General features: G+C 40.5%; 1 protein-coding gene and 1 pseudogene across 1 annotated transcript in view; one reads left to right on the plus strand and one right to left on the minus strand.

Annotated features, from left to right (window-relative positions):
• The window catches only part of sppl3 (signal peptide peptidase 3), a 188,436-nt gene that overhangs the window by 20,497 nt on the left and 148,380 nt on the right, over positions 1-19,559 (plus strand). The window lies entirely within an intron of this gene.
• Positions 15,830-15,900, minus strand: LOC125464380 (U6 spliceosomal RNA; annotated as a pseudogene).

The following is a 19,559-nucleotide window of genomic DNA, read 5'->3' on the forward strand; positions in this document are numbered from 1 at the left end:
GAGACATTGTCACAAAGATTTTTTTTTCTTGATAGATGTAGTATTTTATTAGGACTGCTGGTGAACGTGTAGTTCTGCCTCTGAAAGCACTCTATTAACTTAAGGATGTTAATTTTATATTAAGGGCAGAAAAGGAGCACAAATGAACTTCACCACAAACAGAAGATGGTGAAGAATGTAATCATTGGTCATGATCTGAGCAAATGTGTTTATTTGTCATTTTGATTAAATTTCTATTTTAGTTTCAAAAACTTGCTTGTGGTGCTAAAGTGGTATCAACAACTTGCTGGTTTCACTCATGCAGTTACTTCCATTCTGAGCATGCAGAAAATTTGTAAGGATGTGATGACGGTGAAAGATGTTTTTCTTTGTCACCATTTTGGTTGGGTGGGGTTTGGGTGTGCACAAGTATTTTGCTGCTCCTGATTTTAAAAAAAGTACTGGAGAAGGGTTTAACTTGAATATTCAAGTTCTGCACAATTTGTCATCTTACTCTATTCCTGTGTTCTTGAATACTCTTGGAAAGATGTGCCGAATTATTGTATTACATGAAAAAGTATTTGTGACAGATCCCATCCTCCTTTCCATTTTTGGAGACACTTCGTTAGGTACTGTTTAAATTGCTTTACAAAACAGTCTTTATTAATTCTTTGCTAATTGAGTGTACTTTCATATGGATTAAAAATCTAGCCATGCTTAAGGAGGAAGCATTTGAGGACACTTCAGAATTTTGTTGTTGTAGGAAACTGTTGGGCGGACTCATCTCTCTTTTATAAAAGTCCTTCTGTGAGTGTAACTTGTTCCTGTTTTTTAGGTTCACCTTTGGTTAATAGCACTTTTTTCACAGCTCCTGTTGCCGCCTTTGTATTATTTTTGTTATCAACATCAGGCATTATTGTACTTTAAAGATGGTTTTGCAGTTTTAAAATATTATCCATGTCAAATAATCAGTGTGTTTTTTCAGTGTTATATTTGACTTTAAATTGAGTATTCAGTTCAATGGCTTTTATGATCTATCCAAAGATATGGCTTATCCATCTTAACCGCTAGTTTCAATCCAAGCAGGAAAGGATTTAACTTTTTTTTTCCAATTTTACTATTTAATGGGATGTGAACATCAGTGGCAATGCTAATTTGCTCATCCCTCATTGTTCTTGAGCTGAGTGGCTTGTTGTAAGTGTAAAGTTTGTGATGGTCAAACCAAGTAAGGTCTATACATTTTGTAAAAGGACCATAGTAAGCCAGATGGGTTTTTATGACAATAGATGGTTTCATGTTCACTGTTGCTGAAAGTGGATTTAAATTGCAGATTCTGTTAATTGAATTTAAATGTCACCAGCTGGCTTGCTGGGATTTGAACTTTCCTCCAGAACAATATTAATCTAGTGACAAAACCACTAGGTTGCCATACCATGTTGGCTGTATCACGTGTGCATTCACAGAAACCTTGAGTCACGACATTCCTCAATGAAGTCCTGAAAGAGAGGAGTGATGGTGGTAATCCAAGAAAGGTAGGACAGATGTCTTGAAAGTTTTTAAGATGCTCAGGATATTGGTGTGCACAAACTGCTTGGTTTGCTGCTTGATTAAATGAAGAGAAGTGTCAATCATTCATGTCTAAGGACTGTGGATCCCCTAGTATGAACTTGCTAGATTCAAGGCCTGGGTTTTGTAAAACAAAAATTACTGGTATGCTTTAAAATGAAAACAGCTTTTCTTTTAAATCCAGAATAAATTTCACACTGAAGTTACTGAGTTCAATCATGTCTCAGACTGTTTTGAAATGTTCATTCCCTTTTCTTCAGCTGTCAGCAAGCCAGAATTCTTTAACCAGTTCAGACAGAATTTAGTTACCCCAATCTTAGCCAAATTGCACCGTAGTGTCTATAACTTTGAGCAATTTATTTTTAACTTGCCCTGTTGTGGATTCTTGTTTCCCACACTCTCTCAAATTAGTAATATTGCCAATACCAGACAAAGCTCTGTCTTATCAGTAAAGAAAATATATTTTTAAGGTAAACATTTAGGTCCAAATGGAGCTAATTTTTGATTAGTCCCTTTTTAGCCCACTGTTAATTTCCAGGTAAGCTATTAAATTTATCTCTCTGACACGCACTCCAGTATATCCAGGGGTATCAGACAGCTGTATTTTTGGATGTAAAAATTAGCTCAGCTAACCAAGGTATTCTGCCGTTCAAGCATGGTTCATTTAAAATACTGAATTCTGTATAGACTGATGAGCACTATTGTTGAAATTTCCTAAAATGGCCTGATTAAAGGCTGTTTGAAGGTAAGTCAATGGGAGGCATTCAAAAAGGGGCTAAAGAAAGTTTACAAGAAATTTGTTGCCACAAAAGAGTTTCAGCTAGACATCTAAGAGCATGCCGTAAAGTCTTAGGCCCTGACAACATTCTAGTAATGGTAATGAAGATTCCTGCTCTAGAACTAGCTGTGGCCATGGCCAAGTTATTCCAGTACAGTTTCAACACTGCAATCTAACCAGCAGTTTGGAAAATTGCCCAGGTTTGTCTTGTGTACAAAAAAAGGACAATTTCTCCTGATTAAACTTGTCCATCAGTCTACTCTTGATATATCAGTAAGGTGGGTTGTGATGTGATCAGTTGGCAGTGGCACGACCTGTTGATACTTGGATCATATTTTCGGGACCCCTTGGCCCCCGACCTTATAACCTTATCTAAACATGGATGAAAGAGCTGATTCCAAATGGGACGTCACAGTGACTGCCCTTCAGAGTAAGAGGACCTTGACTTTTTTTTAATGGGAATAGTGGGAAGGTCTCTGGATTTATATCAAGCATGAAGGAAGATGGCTGTGACTGCTGGAAGTCAATACTGTCATCCCAGGATATCTGTACAGGAGTTTCTCAGTACTGTATTGTCCTCAACCCAACCACCATTAGCTGCTTCAGTAATGATCTTCACTCTATCATAAGTTCAGAAATAGGAATGATATTTCTGAATTATCCCTCTCCCAGCTTCATTGAATAGGGATGGTGGCTTATCATTGATCGGTATATTTGATGTGACTTTTTCCTCCATTTGGTAGCTAAGATTGTTTTTGCCTACATATGAGGCTTGCAACTGAACTTTTGTAGTGTGACAGTCCCTGAGTGCAACTGTTACCTCAAATGGTGGTTAGAGCCTTAAAATATTCATTGGATGCAAGTATTGAGTGGCTACATGCAGAGCTCCAAGACTTGATTTTTTTTTAATGCCTTAAGTCCTAAGCTCTGAAATTCCCTCAGTAAACCTCCCCTCTTCCTGTGTACTTGGTTATACCATACTTATTACAGAGAGGCCTGAAAGTTGTATTCTTAAAATTGGGTCAGTAGAGAGGGCGCAGGGAAGATTTCCAGGGATGATGCCAGCAAAACCTGTGTACATATAACCCTGGTTTTCCTGTTTTTAGAAAAAATAGGCTGAGGGGCCTACCTGACGAAAGTGTTTAAAAGTTATTAAAAATTGGCATGGGGTGTTTTTCTGCTTTAATTCTGTGTTCAGATATAGGTACAATATGATAAAGTTAGCATTGTAGACAGGGTGGTGAAGAAGGTGTTTGACATTCTTACCTTCATTAGTCAGTGCATGAGTGTAGAAGTTGGGATGTCATGTTGCGGCTTTGAGATATTGGTTGGGCTGTTCTTGAAATACCGTGTTCACTTCTTCTCTCCGTGCTTTAGGAAGGATGTTGTCAAACTAGAAGGGGTGCAGAAAAGATTTACAAGGCTGTTGCCAGGGTTGGATGGTTTGAGCTACAGGGAGAGGCTGAATAAGCTGGGGCTATTTTCCCTGGAGCTTTGGAAGCGGACGGCTTTAGAGATTTATAAAATCATGAGGGGCACGGATGGGGTGATTATCCAAGGTCTTCCCTGAAGAGCAGGGCAATCCAGAACTAGAGGGCATAGGTTTAATGTGAGAAGAGAACCATTTAAAAGGGATCTGAGGGACAGCTTTACCCACATGGGGTGGTACGTGTATGGAATGAGCTGTCTGTGGAAGAGGTGGAGGCTGGTACAGTTAGAACATTTAGAAGGCCACTGGGTGGGTTTATGAATAGGAAGTGTTTAAAAAGTTTGTGGGCCACATGTTGGCAAATAGGACTAGATCAGTTTCGGATAACTGATCAGCATGGACGTGTTGGACTGAAGGGTCTGTTTCTGTGCTGCATTACTCTATAACAGTGGAACTGCTCTCTTGTTAGAAAGAAACGATTGGTGGTGGGTTTAACCTGAGTGTCACCACTTGAGATGAGGGGTGAGGTTGACAAGGCAGGATCTTCATGGTGACCTTAACTGGTATGGCGGTTGCGCTTACATTGGTGTCATTCTGCATCGCAAACCAAACATCCTCATTTATAATCTGTATTTTTATGCAAACTGCTGCTGGTGTTTTGCTTTTTGCTCTTCTGCTAAACCACCTATAAAAAGATTGCTGTGTGTAAGTGAAACTTTGATTTGCAACTTGTAAGGAAGCTAGTCCGATTGAAGGGTGTTTATTGTTGAAGAACTTCCTTTTATTTTAACCCTAATCTATTGTGCTACTGTTTTTAACTTTGTAATGTACTTGGTGAGCTGAAAGTGAAATATGTTGATGGCTGATCATTAACTTTGATAAAATTATTTGATTGTGTAACAAATATTACAACATTTTGAATTTAGGATTACAAAGTAATATGGATCGTTACTTTGCACTTATTGCATGGTAAAGGACTAGTTCTTGGAATTTTCATAGCTTTTAATTATTGAATAAAATGTTAGCAGCTAAAGAGATGTGTAAAGTCATTCCATACAGTTTAATAAATTCAGTAGATTTAAAAACCAGTCAACATCGATATCAGCCAGCCAGAATTTTATCTCTTCTTCCTCTTCCAACCTTTCTCTTATTTATCCACCTGCAAGTGTTTCCAGTTCCTCAAACATGCATATGTCTTATTAAAGAATATAAACTGTATATGGTAAGGAGAGCTGTATGTGGAGAGAGAACCATCTACAACAAATGCATGCTAGGAGTTGTTGTGTTTTCAGTTTCTTTCATTGTCTAGGATGACCTTGTTGCATTTGAGTTTCAGATGGAGGATAGGATATATCATGGCATGCAATCTTTTGACCAGATGTTCTTGAGAGAGCTCTAGGTTTTTTTAGATTAGATTGCCTACAGTGTGGAAACAGGCCCTTTTGGCCCAACAAGCCCACACCGCCCCTTGAAGCATCCCCCTATAACCCCCACATCCCTGAACACTACAGGCAATTTAGCATGGCTGATCCACCTAACCTACACATCTTTGGACTGTGGGAGGAAACCTGTACACCCGGAGGAAACCCATGCAGACACAGGGAGAATGTGCAAACTCCACACGGACAGTCGCCCGAGGCTGGAATCGAACCCGGGTCCCTGGTGCTGTGAGGTTGCGGTGTTAACCATTAAGCCACCGTGCCACCTCGGTGTAACCCAACAACTTGCTGTCTTTGTATCTCAGATTTTATTTTAAGATTATTTAAGAACAAAATTTGCCTTTGGTGTCAAGGTTATGAGTGAAGTAAATAGAGTGCACTTTCATGGCTCTGTTCTGTTTATAGATGCCACTTGATCTTTGTTGAATGAGTTTGTGTGGCCACTTTTGTGACGTTGCTTGGTCTTGTTAAAGTCTTAATGAAAACTGAGGGTTACGTGGAACGTTAATGTTTCAAACAGTGCTTTAGTCTGACTCACTTGAACTTTTCTTCAAATTTGTTTGATAATTTAATGTTCAGGACTATTGCATAATTTACTCATTGCTGCATTTTGAAATTGGACCAACTACCCTTGGGATCTTGTGTGACCTGAATTTATTTTGTTTTGCTCAAAATTTGTCTGTGTGAGATTAGTCTTCTGTGCAGAGAAGTGACATGCACATGAAAGTTGTTTCATCTTTGTTTTAAATAGATGACTTGTATTTAAATTGTGATCATCTAGTTCTAGCTTCTCCTAAAAGAAGCATCCCCAACGAAAATAGCCTGTCGAGAACACCCCACCACCGCATGATTACTTGATCTACATTATGTTGCAAATACATGCTTAGCCTCTGCAACCTTTTTATCAATCCCTCTCCTTTCACGTATTAGTCCATGAACTTTGAAACTGCCCCCTCTGTATTTATATGCTCCTTTTAAATTAAGTGACATGTACTGTGCACAGTGCGTCAGATGCTGTCTCGCTGATGCCCAATATAATCAAGGCTCAGTGGTTAGCTGCCTCAGCACCAGGAACCTGTGTTCAGTTCCATTCTAGGGCGAATGTCTGTGTGGAGTTTGCACAATCTTTCCACATCTGCATGAATTTCCTCCGGGTGCTCTGTTTTCCTCCCACAGTCCAAAGATGTGCTAGGTGGATTGCCCATGGTGTCCAGGGATGTGCAGGCAAGGTGGATCATCCATGGGAAATATAGGGTTATAGGAATTGGGTGGGTAGGTAGGTGGGTGAACCTGGATGGGCTGTTGTTTGGAAGGTCAGTGTGGACTCAATGGGCCTAATGACCTGTTTTCACAATGTAGGGATTTTATGATTCTGTTCTATTCTCTCATCTCCCTAGGTTTGTATTGCGTTCCCCTTGCAATGAATGATAACATTGCTTGGTAATTATTTACAGTACTACATGCTAGTGACCTTTTGTAGTACGTGTACTAACACACACACAGGCCTCTGCACCTCAGCCTGCAGGCTCTCGCTCGCGCTCGCGCTCTGTCCATATGTAATGTGCTGCTTTTGTACACTGGCTGTCCAAATTGATAGTTTTGCATTTTTCATCATTATATTCTGTTTATCCTATCTTTGCTCATTCACTTAATCCATTTATAGGTTTTCGTAGCCTCTTTATGACCTGTTCACGACTTGGTTACCTGCTCTTCCATTATCAGCAATTTTGGGACCTATACCTTGTATCATTCGTCATTTTTATAAATTGTAAATAGTTGAGATTCTGTGATGATCCCTGTGAAATTTTACTTGTTTAAACTTGCCAAGCTCAAAAATACTCAAATGTGCTTGCTCTTTGCTTCCTGTTAGTGGTGATGCTGTAGGTTGGCTCTGGGTAAAGGAGGCTTTCTGCTGTCACTTCAGAAGTGGGGCTAGTTTAGTTTGGGAAACTTTGGTCAGCATAGGCAAGTTGGACTGAAGGGTCTGTTTCTGTGCTGTATGACTCGACTCTACCTTTGTCAGTCACAGTGTTTCTCAGGAGGACAGGAAGGTCTCGTGCTGGGGATGGGTGTTTACATCGCCCTGGTCTCTGGACACCACCTTAAAGCAGTTGTTCAGGGACATGTTGTGAGCAGATGCAGGTCTGCCAGCCGCCCCATGTTATTTAGGGCCAAGTAGGTCTGCAGGTACAGGATCGGTTTCAGCAGCTCCCCTTGCTAGTCAAAAGCAGCTAGGCCAAACAGCTGCTACTGTCAAAAACTGAGTGGGAGGTGAGCTGGAACTGTCTCTGGCTTCCTTATGATAATGGTGGGAAAGGGTCTTCACTCTGGCTATGTAGTTAAGTCATTTGGGAATCATTAGCCCTGGCTCCTGGGTACTCCACCATTCTTTACCACAGAGCGCTGTTGAGACTGTTGTTAAGTGTATTCAAGGCTGAGAGGAACAGAACTTGAAACAGTTGAGGAATTGATGGTTATTGGGGCAGAAAAAAGCATGAAAGTGGATTACAGTGCATTTTCAGCAAATTATTGAAGCATTTTTGCTGTTCATGGTCAGTCATTTCCCTGGTGAAGTTTTTAAAAAGGTGTTCTTTTTAAGATCTGTGAATTTCTGGCGTGAAAAGCCTCATGGATTATTTTCTTGAAGTTAGAAGAAAAGAGCACAGGAAGGCAGACAAAATGAGAGGAGGAAGAACGTAGAGACCAGCTAGGGTGGAGAGCGGAAGGAATGAAGGAAAGAAAGAGGGAGCAGCATCAGTGTAGAAGAGGGAAAGTAGAATGTGAGAGGAGGAAAGTCTAGGCTGAATGTCAATCCAACACCAACCCCTGCTTGCATGTAATTATGGTGAGATCAGTTGGCGTTGTGCCTCCACCAGAGGCAGCAAAGGATCATCATTAGCTAAACCTAACTCCTAAGCTTTGCCAATAGTTGCCATCCCCTTCTCTGGTAATCATATATTGGGGCTTGTTTTTTCCCACTAGCTCTGCTTCTTAACCAAACATGCAAAATTTGGCTTTATTAAACTTTGCAGATTGCTACTACTTAATGCTTATTTCTCTTAATTAGCCACTTGCATTCAGTTTATTGCTTTTGAATTTTTTTGCCATTCGTGATTGCCGCTGGGATCTCTGAAGCTGAGAATTTAAATTAAACCACCCATCCACCAATCATGTGATATAGTTGGCTCCCACTGCCCTACCCTTGAACTTTTGTTTTCTGCAATAAACTTTTTTTGATATGGTACTCTGTCAAATCTGTGCATCCACTGGTTCTCTTGATCCATAGCCATGCTACCTTGTCACTGAGCTCCAGTATGATTTCCCTTTCACAAATTATTTGACTCTACCTGGTTACCTTGAACCTATCTACAACTGTTCGTTTTTTCAACCCATAACTTCTTTCAAGATTGTTTGAGGGATTGAGCTATTGGGAGAAACTGCATAGACTGGGGCTATTTTCTCTGGAATGTCAGAAGCTGAGGGGTGACCTTTATAGAAAAGTATGAAACCATGAGGGGCGTGGGTAGACTAAATAGACAACATCTTTTCCCCGGGATCTGGGTGTCTAAAACTAGAGGGCATTGGTTTAAGGTGAGAGGGGAAAGATTTAAAAGGGACCTGAGGGGCAACTTTTTCACACAGAGGGTGGTGTGCATATGAAATGAACTGCCAGAGGAAATGGTGGAGGCTGGTACTATTACATCATTTAAAAAGACATCTGGATGGGTATATGAATAGGAAGAGTTTAGAGGGATATGGGCCAAACTACCTAGATTTACTTAGGATATCTGGTTGGCATGGATGGGTTGGACCAAAGTGTCTGTTTCTGTGCTGTAGATATTAATGTCAATGTTAGTTTCTAATATTTTCTTTGTGACTTCAGTTAAGCAACTGACCTATATTTCTTGCTTCCAGATTCCCTTTTAAAAGGAGGGAGTTACACACTCAATCTTCCATTCTAATGGGGCTGTCCTTAGAGTAAGGGAGTTTGGAACACTAAAACTAATGCATCAACTACCTCATTAGTCACTTCTTCCAATATGTATGGTTAAAGTCAGTCAAAGCCCAAGTACTTAATAGCCCACAGTCCTGACAGTTTACTCTCCCCTCTGGTGATTATAAATTTTTGTGCTTCTCCTTTCCATTTCCAGTCCACACAATTTGTTTCATACAAGACTTATTTTTCATAGTGTGTTTTTAAAAAAGATTAATATCAATTGCCAACTTTCTCATTTAATCAAAAATAAGACTAGTATATTGAATATGTCAATGTCCAACTTTAGATCATTTGGGATATTGTGGATCAATAAATGTGCCATGTTGACAGCTTGTGATGCAACAAGGATAAAGCAGTGCCAATTCACAGATCCAAAGCAAGTTCTAATGTCCAGCACTTTTTAATTTTTTTAAAAAGTACAAGCATTGAACTTTGGTTTATGTGAATTGTAGACCTAATTTCGGTTACTCGAGCATTTGTGTACTTTGAACTTGTTTTCTTTTGAACATAGGTATCCAAAAGAGATTCTACCAACATTCTTTCTCCCCCAGCACTCTCCCTCCCAACTATAGCATGAATGCTGTTCCCTCCGCACTCTCAAGACTCTAAACGATAGCTTACTCTCTCTCCATGAATGCTGTTCAACCTGCTCTGATCTTCTGCATTTGTTGTTCGGTACAGATTCCAGCATCTGCTATAATTTGCACCTCCATAATTAAATCTTTTTTATATTTTAAAATTGTAATCAATTTGTATTTAAAGTTTTAAAAATCAATCATTGAGCTTTGTCACCTTAAATCACAGCATGTTCTGGGCCCCTGTTATAGCAAGGATATTAAGCTGGAAAGGGCTCAAGAGATTTATTGGAATGTTGAAGGTTTGCGTTATAGGCGAAAGCTGGATAGGTTGGGACTGTTTTTCACTAGAGCGTAGGAGATTGAAAGGTGGTCATATGAGGAATATAGATAAGGTTAATGGTATCAGAGATAATGGGAACTGCAGATGCTGGAGAATTCCAAGATAATAAAATGTGAGGCTGGATGAGCTGGATGATCCTGAGATGCTGCTTGGCCTGCTGTGTTCATCCAGCCTCACATTTTATTATCTAAGGTTAATGGTAGGTGTCTTTTCCCAAGATGGGGCATTTCCAGCCATTTTTAAGGTGAGGTAACAGTGAGAGATGTAAAAAGGACATGGGGGGGAAAACTTTTTACACAGGGTAGTTCATATGTGGAATGAACTTCCTGAGGAAGCAGTGGATGTGGGCACAGCTACAACATTTGAAAGACATTTGGATAAGTACATGAATAGGAAAGGTTTGGAGGGATATGGGCCAGGAACAGGCAGGTGGGACTAGTTTAGTTTGGGATCATGTGTTACTTGTAGACTAGTGGGACCAAAAGGTCTTTCCTGTGCTGTATGACTTTGTGCAGGAAAGAGCTAGCAAATATATGAAGAAATAAAATATCTTTGAAAATTGAACGACTTCACAAAGAGCTTTACAACCAGTGAAGTGTACTAGTTGATGTAACGTATCCAATTCTGCCTTAAAATAATGACATGATACATCGTTTTACATTACCCTGAGAAGACAGATGAGGTTTGATGCCTCATTAGAAAAAATTACTTCTTGATAATGTGTGGCATTCAAATACATTGGAATGTCAGACTGAAATGTGTGCTTAAATCTCTGGAGTTATAGCTTGGCTCCAGATCCTTCTGTGAGATGTAGTCATTGTACTGTTGAACTGTGGTTGACACTGACCAGTACTCTGAAAGAGCCCTAATGCATAGTTGGAAGTTTAAAGGAGGCACAGATAGAGATCAACCATGATCTTTTTGAAAAGCAGAGCAGGTTCAAAGGGTCAAGTGGCCTACTTTTGTCCATTGTGCACATGTAAGACATGTATAAAAAGAAACAAGCTTTGTGCATTAAATGTCTAGTGAGTTATCAGTTGTGTGACCTCTTGGAAAGTCCGTCTGTGATAAAGTTTGCAGTTTTGGAATTCCACTTTTTACGTTTGGGCATGTTGTTGTATTTTCCATTAGTGTTCAAGTCCCCAACTTGGGGAAGAGACTGATAACACAGTTACTGTGGTATGGGAAACAAACTGGGCACATCAGCTTGATGGTGTAGTATATCTGCTGTGAGCAAACTATCTCTTTTGGCTGAATTTTGCTTACTGAGGGGCTTTCAGAGCTCATGTCGTTTTGAATCATCATTTTGTTAATTGTCCATCTTTTTAATTTATTTAACATGATAGATGGTGAATTGCAGTCTTCTATTGAGGGGGATGCACTAAAAAGTGCAAAATAAATTTTAAAAAATGAAGTACTTGCATTTTTCTTAATACTTGCTGCTCTTTTACTTTATAGAAATCAGGTTTTTTCATTCAAGTTTGCTCATTTCAAGACCATTCTTTCATGGAACTTGGGCATTGCTGGCTATGCAAGCTTTTGATGCCTAATTGAATCATGTTGGTTCAAATGTATTGACTGCATTATCGAATTATACATCAGTTTTTCTTCTCTCTTGACTGATTTTAATTGGCTTGCTTGTGTGTTCAGCTTCAGAAGCTGACAGGGTTTGAATCTCAAAATTATTGTTTTGAAGTGATTTTTACTTTTGCAATGCAGTTGTGCTTGAGCTTCTTGGAAATTTTGTTTTGCAATACTTTCTTCCCTTTTGCATACTCTGACAGTTAAAGTCGTGCAGTCAAGCCTTACTCCAGGAATTTGAGCATATAACCCAGTGTGACACTTCTGTGCCGTGCTGTACTAAATGAGTGCTCGGCTATCAAAAGATGCCATCTTTTGGATGAGACCAAGACTCTGCCTTTCTTTTCAGATGGATTTAAAAGTTCAGTGGCATAATTTTGAACATCAGATTTCCTGGCCAATATTTAGCTCAGTGATATAATTTGGTCATCTATTTAAATCCTGTTTTGGGCTGTTAGCATATGTAAATTGACTGACTGCCATGTTTCCCATTTTGCAGCAGTATTTCAAATGTACTTCACTAGCAGTAAAGGGCTAAGTGGCAACCTGTGATTCTGTTGAGCATAATATAATGAAAACCTTCCTGTATGGGTTCAGGCATTTGTTTTTATTCGTTTTTCAATTTACTTAGTCTTGGCAGAAGTTTCTCGGAATTCTCAAAGTTTTGTTGAGAGACTTGAGAATAGGATACCTCCCAAAGGTTGCAGGAACAGCAACTCCTATTCCGCCTGAGGACCCTGCAGCCCAATGTTATCAACGTGGATTTCACAAGCTTCCAAATTCCACCCCCCCAACTGCATCCTAAAGCCAGCCCAGCTCGTCCTCGCCTCCCTAACCTGTTCTTCCTCTCACCCCTCACCTCTCCCCCTCCCCGCTCAAGCCACACCTCCACTTCCTACCTACTAACCTCATCCTGCACCCTTGACCTGACGGCCTCCCCAGACTGACCTCTCCCCTCTCTACCTCCCCACTAATACTCTCCTCTCCACCAATCTTCTCGTCTATCCATCCTCGGTCCGCCTCCCCCCCCCGCCCATTTATTTCAGAATCCTCTCGTCATCCCCCCCCTTTCTGATGAAGGGTCTAGGCCCGAAACATCAGCTTTTGTGGTCCTAAGATGCTGCTTGGCCTGCTGTGTTCATCCAGCTTCACACTTTGTTATCTAGAAGAAACATCCAATCCTGCTTAAAAGAGCCTGTAAGATTTGGTTTGAAGCTGCAGAACTTGAAGAAGAACAAGACAATTTTACCTGATTTTGCAATTAAGTTATACACTGATTCCAATATGTATATTAGTAGCATTTACAGAAGCTGTAAGCTGTGATGCTTTTTGAAAGTGTATTTGGTTATATCTATCTGGCTTTGAGCAATATACAGTTGCATTTCCATTATTCTGGTAACCTGGCTCTTGTAATTCTAATGGCACATCTGGTGCCGAACTTGGTGTCTCATTAATTCATTCATTTGCATTCCCTTGCTTATACCGTAAAGATGCAGTTGCCAAGACTTGGAACTGTGTTCGGTCATAGGATGATATGTATTTACGACTGACCAAACATCCTCAGTCTGTTACTGATTTTTTTTTTTCTTAAAGGAAATTTCCTAGACCTATTTCCAATGCTTTTCACATTCATTCTCTCTCTCTCTCTCTCTCTCTCTCTCCCTCCCTCTCTCTCTCTCTCTCTCTCTCTCTCTCTCTCTCTCATAACTCATTAAGAGTGGTCGAGGCCTAAATGCACAGAATGTGGAAACTGAACTTTCTCAAACTTGATCTTACCTGAAAAGAACTACAGGATCCTACTCTTTCTACATAACATCAGCTATAACCAGAGGTGTCACTTACATTCTCCCTTCTGGGCTTGTGTGGTAATATTTTTTTTGGAGGCTGTTTTCTGGCCTTAATTAGGTTGCATTCCCTCGAGGATAGCTTTCAACTGTGCTTGTTGGATGTGCTATCCCTGGGATCTTCAGGGGAAGAAAACTAAAAATTTGAATTGTCTTTGCTGTTTTATACTAACTTATATCATATCGATGTGTTTGAAGTAAAGTAAGTTTTATATGGTGTATTATTGGTACACTTCTCAAAGGGAATTATCTTGACTCATCTGGCAGACGATTGAGTTCCAGGTCTCCGTTAGTTGTGTTGAAACGAATGACACAACTTAATGCTCCTTCTGTTTTTAAAAATTGCTTTGAAGGTCCAGTAGTCCTGTTTCATTATTTGTGTGTGACATGCAATTTAAATATTTGTTTTAAATGTTTATCCAAATTGCATTTTATGTTAACTCTTGACGTTTATATCTGAACCCCACTTGCTTCAAAAACAAAATTGTCAAGATCTAACTGAAATTTCAGTTCAATCTATTGGTTTGGATTTCCGTTTAACAGCAAAACTGTCAATAGAATAGTATTGTGATCTTAAAAGTTGTTTGCATTGATTCTGTGCTGCTTCAGAGTATGTGGTCATCAAAGAATCCTCCAAACCAATTACAATTATTAAGCAATCTATGAATTGATGTCAACTTGCACTCACGGTTAGTCTCTCCTTTTAAGGAAAAAGTCCCTTTTGGAAAAAAGTTACACCTTGTTGAATGTGACTCGTCTAACTTCATAACTGACTGTTAAATACCCTCACTAGTCCTTTTTTTAAGAAAGCACGTTTGCAGAATGTCAAAATTCTTGGACAAATTCCACATATATCTCTACTTTTCTTGGCTTCTGTCTAATTTCAGCCTTTTATTTCACCCTTGGGAATATTGCTGCGTCAGTACTTCAGTGTGGTTGCTTACTTTGTTGACCTCACTGGTGTGTGTAAAACATTCCTTTGGGAAATTTAGGACGCTGAAAGAGGCAAAACACCACACCAACCCAAAAGTCAAGCTTTCCTGCTCTTCTGATGCTGCTTGGCCTGTTGTGTTCATCCAGCTTTGTTATCTCACTAAGTGGGGACCTTACTTTGAAGTCAGCAGTGAGCGCAGTTTTCTTTTGTATGGCTGATCCCAGAGACTGACTAACTGTGTTGAATGATATTTGTGGAAAATAAGGTATTAAGGGATATTATGCCATCCTGAATTCTTTTTTAACCTTTACCTAGCCAGAGCTATTAAAGCTTGTAGTACGACGAGTTCCCCTGCAGTTTGCAAGCTTTAAGCTATCGTGACAGTGTTAATGTTTTGTTTCGTTTCAGAACTAGTGCAACCTGTAACTTTTGAGAGGTATTTATACATTTTGTAGATTAGATTCTATCCTGAAATTAGTTATGTTTTAATGACCTACATGTTTTATTCTGAAATGGAACTAATTTTGAGATAGCAGTTTTATCCAATTCAGGCAAGCTAGCTTACTAGGCTGCAGCCAGGCTGTCATTGGAGCAGAATTTCCTCTTTACAACTGTGTTGCCAAAAACATTCCTGTGGTACTTGTACGCAGGTCATTTGTCAGAGCTGAAGCTGCAACACAATCTTTCAGCAGATTTCCATATGTGCACAAAGCAAAGCTAATATGTTATGGAGCAGCTTAAAAAGGGGTGCTGCAAAAGCTGGTGAAAGCACTCATTTTGGTCTAGTTGGCAAAGTCTACTGCTCAATTTTTAAAAAAGAATTCTTGAACAAGGTGTCCTCCTGTAGAAGCGCACCCCCCCCCCCCCCAGAAGATTTTATTGTTTTGTCTTGATAGTTCATAATTTCAGAAGCGCAAGTACTCAAAACATTTTATAATTCTGATGTTCCAGTACCTGATGTATAGAGTGTTCTATCCATGTACATGTCATTGAGGACCCCTGATTGATTTGAAATTAAAATATATTTGTTTTTGTCTGTTAAGATTAGATTAGATTAGATTCCCTACAGTGTGGAAACAGGCCCTCGGCCCAACAAGTCCACACCGCCCCTTGAAGCATCCCACCCAGATCCATCTCCCTATAACCCACACACCCCTGAACTCTACGGGCAATTTAGCATGGCCGATCCACCTAGCCTGCACATCTTTGGACTGTGGGAGGAAACCGGAGCACCTGGAAGAAACCCATGCAGATACGGGGAGAATGTGCAAACTCTACACAGACAGTTCCCTGAGGCTGGAATCGAACCTGGGTCCCTGGCGCTGTGAGGCTGCAATGCTAACCACTGAGCCGCCGTGCCGCCCTAAAGTATGGAACGCTTCACGAATTTGCGTGTCATCCTTGCGCAGGGGCCATGCTAATCTTCTCTGGAAATGCCCTTCTCAAATACCTGGTGCTTTATCATCTTTTAGGCTTAAAAATTTTCTAAATGTGGAAATGTTTAAATTTGACTTTGAGTGGCAGTCAACTGTTTCCAACATGACAAGTTTTATGGACTGTTTTAATCAAAGCAGGTTACCTGAAATAAGAGCACTGCTTATTTTTTCGTCTTTGAATTCGTTCATTACAGTTACTTGATGTGGTAGAAAAAAATTAGGTATCATGACCCAGTAAGTGATTATTATTGTACTAGAATTTGTTTGTTCTTTGAATTCTTTCTTCTTTCAACAACAATAACCTTGATTCCAAAGGAATGCTGTAAAATGTCCCTGAAAGTGATTCTCATCAGAACTGCCGTTAATGGTTACAGTTAACAAAGTGTACATGAGGTGTTTTGCATTGTTCAATGTAATGGCCTTAAGTACATTTGTTAATTTAGCAGTGATTTTTGCACAAATTTTGTGTAATAGGAATGCTGAAAGAATACAAGAAATGATGAGAAATCAAACCTGCTTGAGTTTGAAATTCCTTTTGACATTTTTTTTCCTTCAAGGATAACAGAACTTGTTTATTTGTCATTTTTCATGACTTCTGGACATACCATAATGCTTTTCAGTTTTTGAATTTTACTTCAGTCTGATTTATGTTTGTTTTTCCCCTCCTGCTGGTCTGTCAACAATATAGAAACATGGGCACAGGAGTAGGCCATTCAGTGATCTATGGTTTAACTCCACGTGCTTGCCTTGGGCCCATACCCTTGCTTAATGTATCGAGGGATATCTCAAGCTAATAGGTGGATTTCAATGAAACTCTGTACTTGGAGGGCCTAGGAATAATTCATTAATTCTTCACAAAGATTCACATTTGGATCTATTAACATTTGGGCGTTGGGTGAATGACTTATTTTTAACAAATGTCATTAAATTGTTGATTTAGAAATTAGAGTAAACAAATACAGAACTTGTTGGATGACAAAAGTGGTGGAAATTGGTGAAATAGAAGTGTGGCTTATGATATTTAGAAAATCTAATTGAAAACCAAGTCAAATATTGAAGGTTCAGAGGGCTAATGAAGAAGAAACAAATTAAATGCAAAAAAGGTTATGAACAGAGATTGGCAGGCAATGTAGAAGACTGTAGAATTCGCATTTAATGTTTTATATAATTAGTAAAAGGAGTGGGGCTGAATGGGGACCAAAAATGGAATTTAAGTATGGAGGCAGAGGGCATGGCTAAAGTATTGAACAACTACTTTGCATCTGTCTTTACCAAGAAAGATGATGCTACTCAGGCCATGGTAAAAGTGGGGGAAATTCTGTTACTGGGATGATTCAAAACTGGCAGTGTCATAAGATCTTAAGAACTAGGAACAGGAATAGGCCTCTCAGCCCCTCAAGCCTGTTCCACCATTGGATAAGCTGTTTGTATTTAAAGTTGACAAGGCATCGGGACTGGAATAGGTGCATCCAAAGATATTGAGGGAAGTGAGTTTGGAAACTGCAAAGGCAATGGCAATATTTCAATCTTTAGACGGTGATGCAGAGGCCTGGAGAATTGCAAATATTACACCCCTGTTCAAAAAGTGTGCAACGATAAGCTAACAACAACGGATGAGTCTGTTTAATTTCCACGGTTGGGAAACTTCTAGAAACATTATTTCAGGATATACAAAAATCATGTTTAACTCACTTTCTAAAGTGGTATTTTATCCAAAAAGAAGGTTGATCACAGCCATTCTGTTGAAATGATCCATGTAGACTTCCAGTAGGCAATTGATGCGGGGTTATGCAACAGCCAAATGAGCACAGTTAGAGCGCATGGAATAATAGGGTTAGAAGCAACATGGAGACAAAACAGGCTGTGCAACAGAATACTGAGTAATAGTTAATGCGTGTTTTACAAATTGGGGGAAGGGTTTTACTGCTGCTCCCCAGAGGAATCCTTGCTTTTTTAAATATATCTTTCTGATCTAGACTTTTGGCCATTGGACACGATTTCAAAATCTGTGATTGAGATGAAACTTGGAAGCATTGTAATCTGTGGGTGATGGGAGGATAGTGTAGAACTTCAAAAGGGTGGTGACAAGTTAGCGGAGTGGTGAATAGATGGCAGATGAAGTTTGATGCAGGGACGTATGAGAAGAACATGGCGGGGGGGGGCGGGAAAGGAGATTCAGGAGTAGAGAACTTGGCATATGTGTGCATAGTTCATCATAGATGTCATAGGTTGCAGGAGAGTTTGAGAGAGCTCTTAAACCATATAGTATCCCCAGCTTTGTTAATCAGATCATAGAGTACAAATTGAATTTTTTGAAGACATCAGTTTAATCACAGTTGGAGTATTGCATCTAGTTCTTGGTGCTGCACTTTAGTAAGGAGATGAAGACAGTACATAACAAAGTGTGGAGCTGGATGAACACAGCAGGCCAAGCAGCATCTTAGGAGCACAAAAGCTGACGTTTTGGGCCTAGACCCTTCATCGGAGAGGGTTCTGGAATAAATAGGGAGGTGGGGGTGGAGGTGGACCGAAGATGGAGAGAAAAGAATATAGGTGGGGAGGTAGGGAGGGGATAGGTCAGTCCAGGGAAGACGAACAGGTCAAGAAGGCAGGATGAGGTTAGTAGATAAGAAATGGAGGTGCGGCTTGAGGTGGGAGGAAGGGATAGGTGAGAGGAAGAACAGGTTAGGGAGGTGGGGACAAGCTGGGCTGGTTTTGGGATGCATTGGGGGAAGGGGAGATTTTGAAGCTTGTGAAGTCCACATTGATACCATTGGGCTGCAGGGTTCCCAAGCGGAATATCAGTTGCTGTTACTGCAACCTTGAGGTGGCATCATTGTGGCACTGCAGGAGGTCCATGTTGGACGTGTCGTCTAAGGAATGGGAGGGGGAGTTAGTGGTTCGCGACTCGGAGGTGCAGTTGTTTATTGCGAACTGAGTGGAGGTGTTCTGCAAAGTGGTCCCCAAGCCTCCACTTGGTTTCCCCAATGTAGAGGAAGCCGCACCGGGTGCAGTGGATACAGTAAACCACATTGGCAGATTCACCTCCGCTCAGTTCGCAGTAAACAACTGCACCTCCCAGTTGCGAACCATTTTAACTACCCCTCCCATTCCTTAGACGACATGTCCATCATGGACCTCCTGCAGTGCCACAATGACGCCACCCGAAGGTTGCGGGAACAGCAACTCATATTCTGCTTGGGAACCCTGCAGCCCAATGGTATCAATGTGGACTTCACAAGCTTCAAAATCTCCCCTTCCCCCACTGCAATCCCACAACCAGCAGCTTGTCCCTGCCTCCCTAACCTGTTCTTCCTCTCACCTATCCCTTCCTCCCACCTCAAGCCGCACCTCCATTTCCTACCTACTAACCTCCTTGACCCGTCTGTCTTCCCTGGACTGACCTATCCCCTCCCTACCTCCCCACCTATACTCTCCTCTCCACCTATCTTCTCCTCTATCCATCTTCGGTCCGCCTCTCCCTATTTATTTCAGAACCCTCTCCCCATCCCCCTCTCTGATGAATGGTCTAGGCCCGAAACGTCAGCTTTTGTGCTCCTCTGCTGCTTGGCCTGCTGTATTCATCCAGCTCCACACTTTGTTATCTTGGATTCTCCAGCATCTGCAGTTCCCATTATCTCTGAAGACATTAGATAGA

The sequence above is a fragment of the Stegostoma tigrinum genome, chromosome 26 (assembly GCF_030684315.1).
Source record: "Stegostoma tigrinum isolate sSteTig4 chromosome 26, sSteTig4.hap1, whole genome shotgun sequence".
In the NCBI taxonomy this organism is placed as follows: Eukaryota; Metazoa; Chordata; class Chondrichthyes; order Orectolobiformes; family Stegostomatidae; genus Stegostoma; species Stegostoma tigrinum.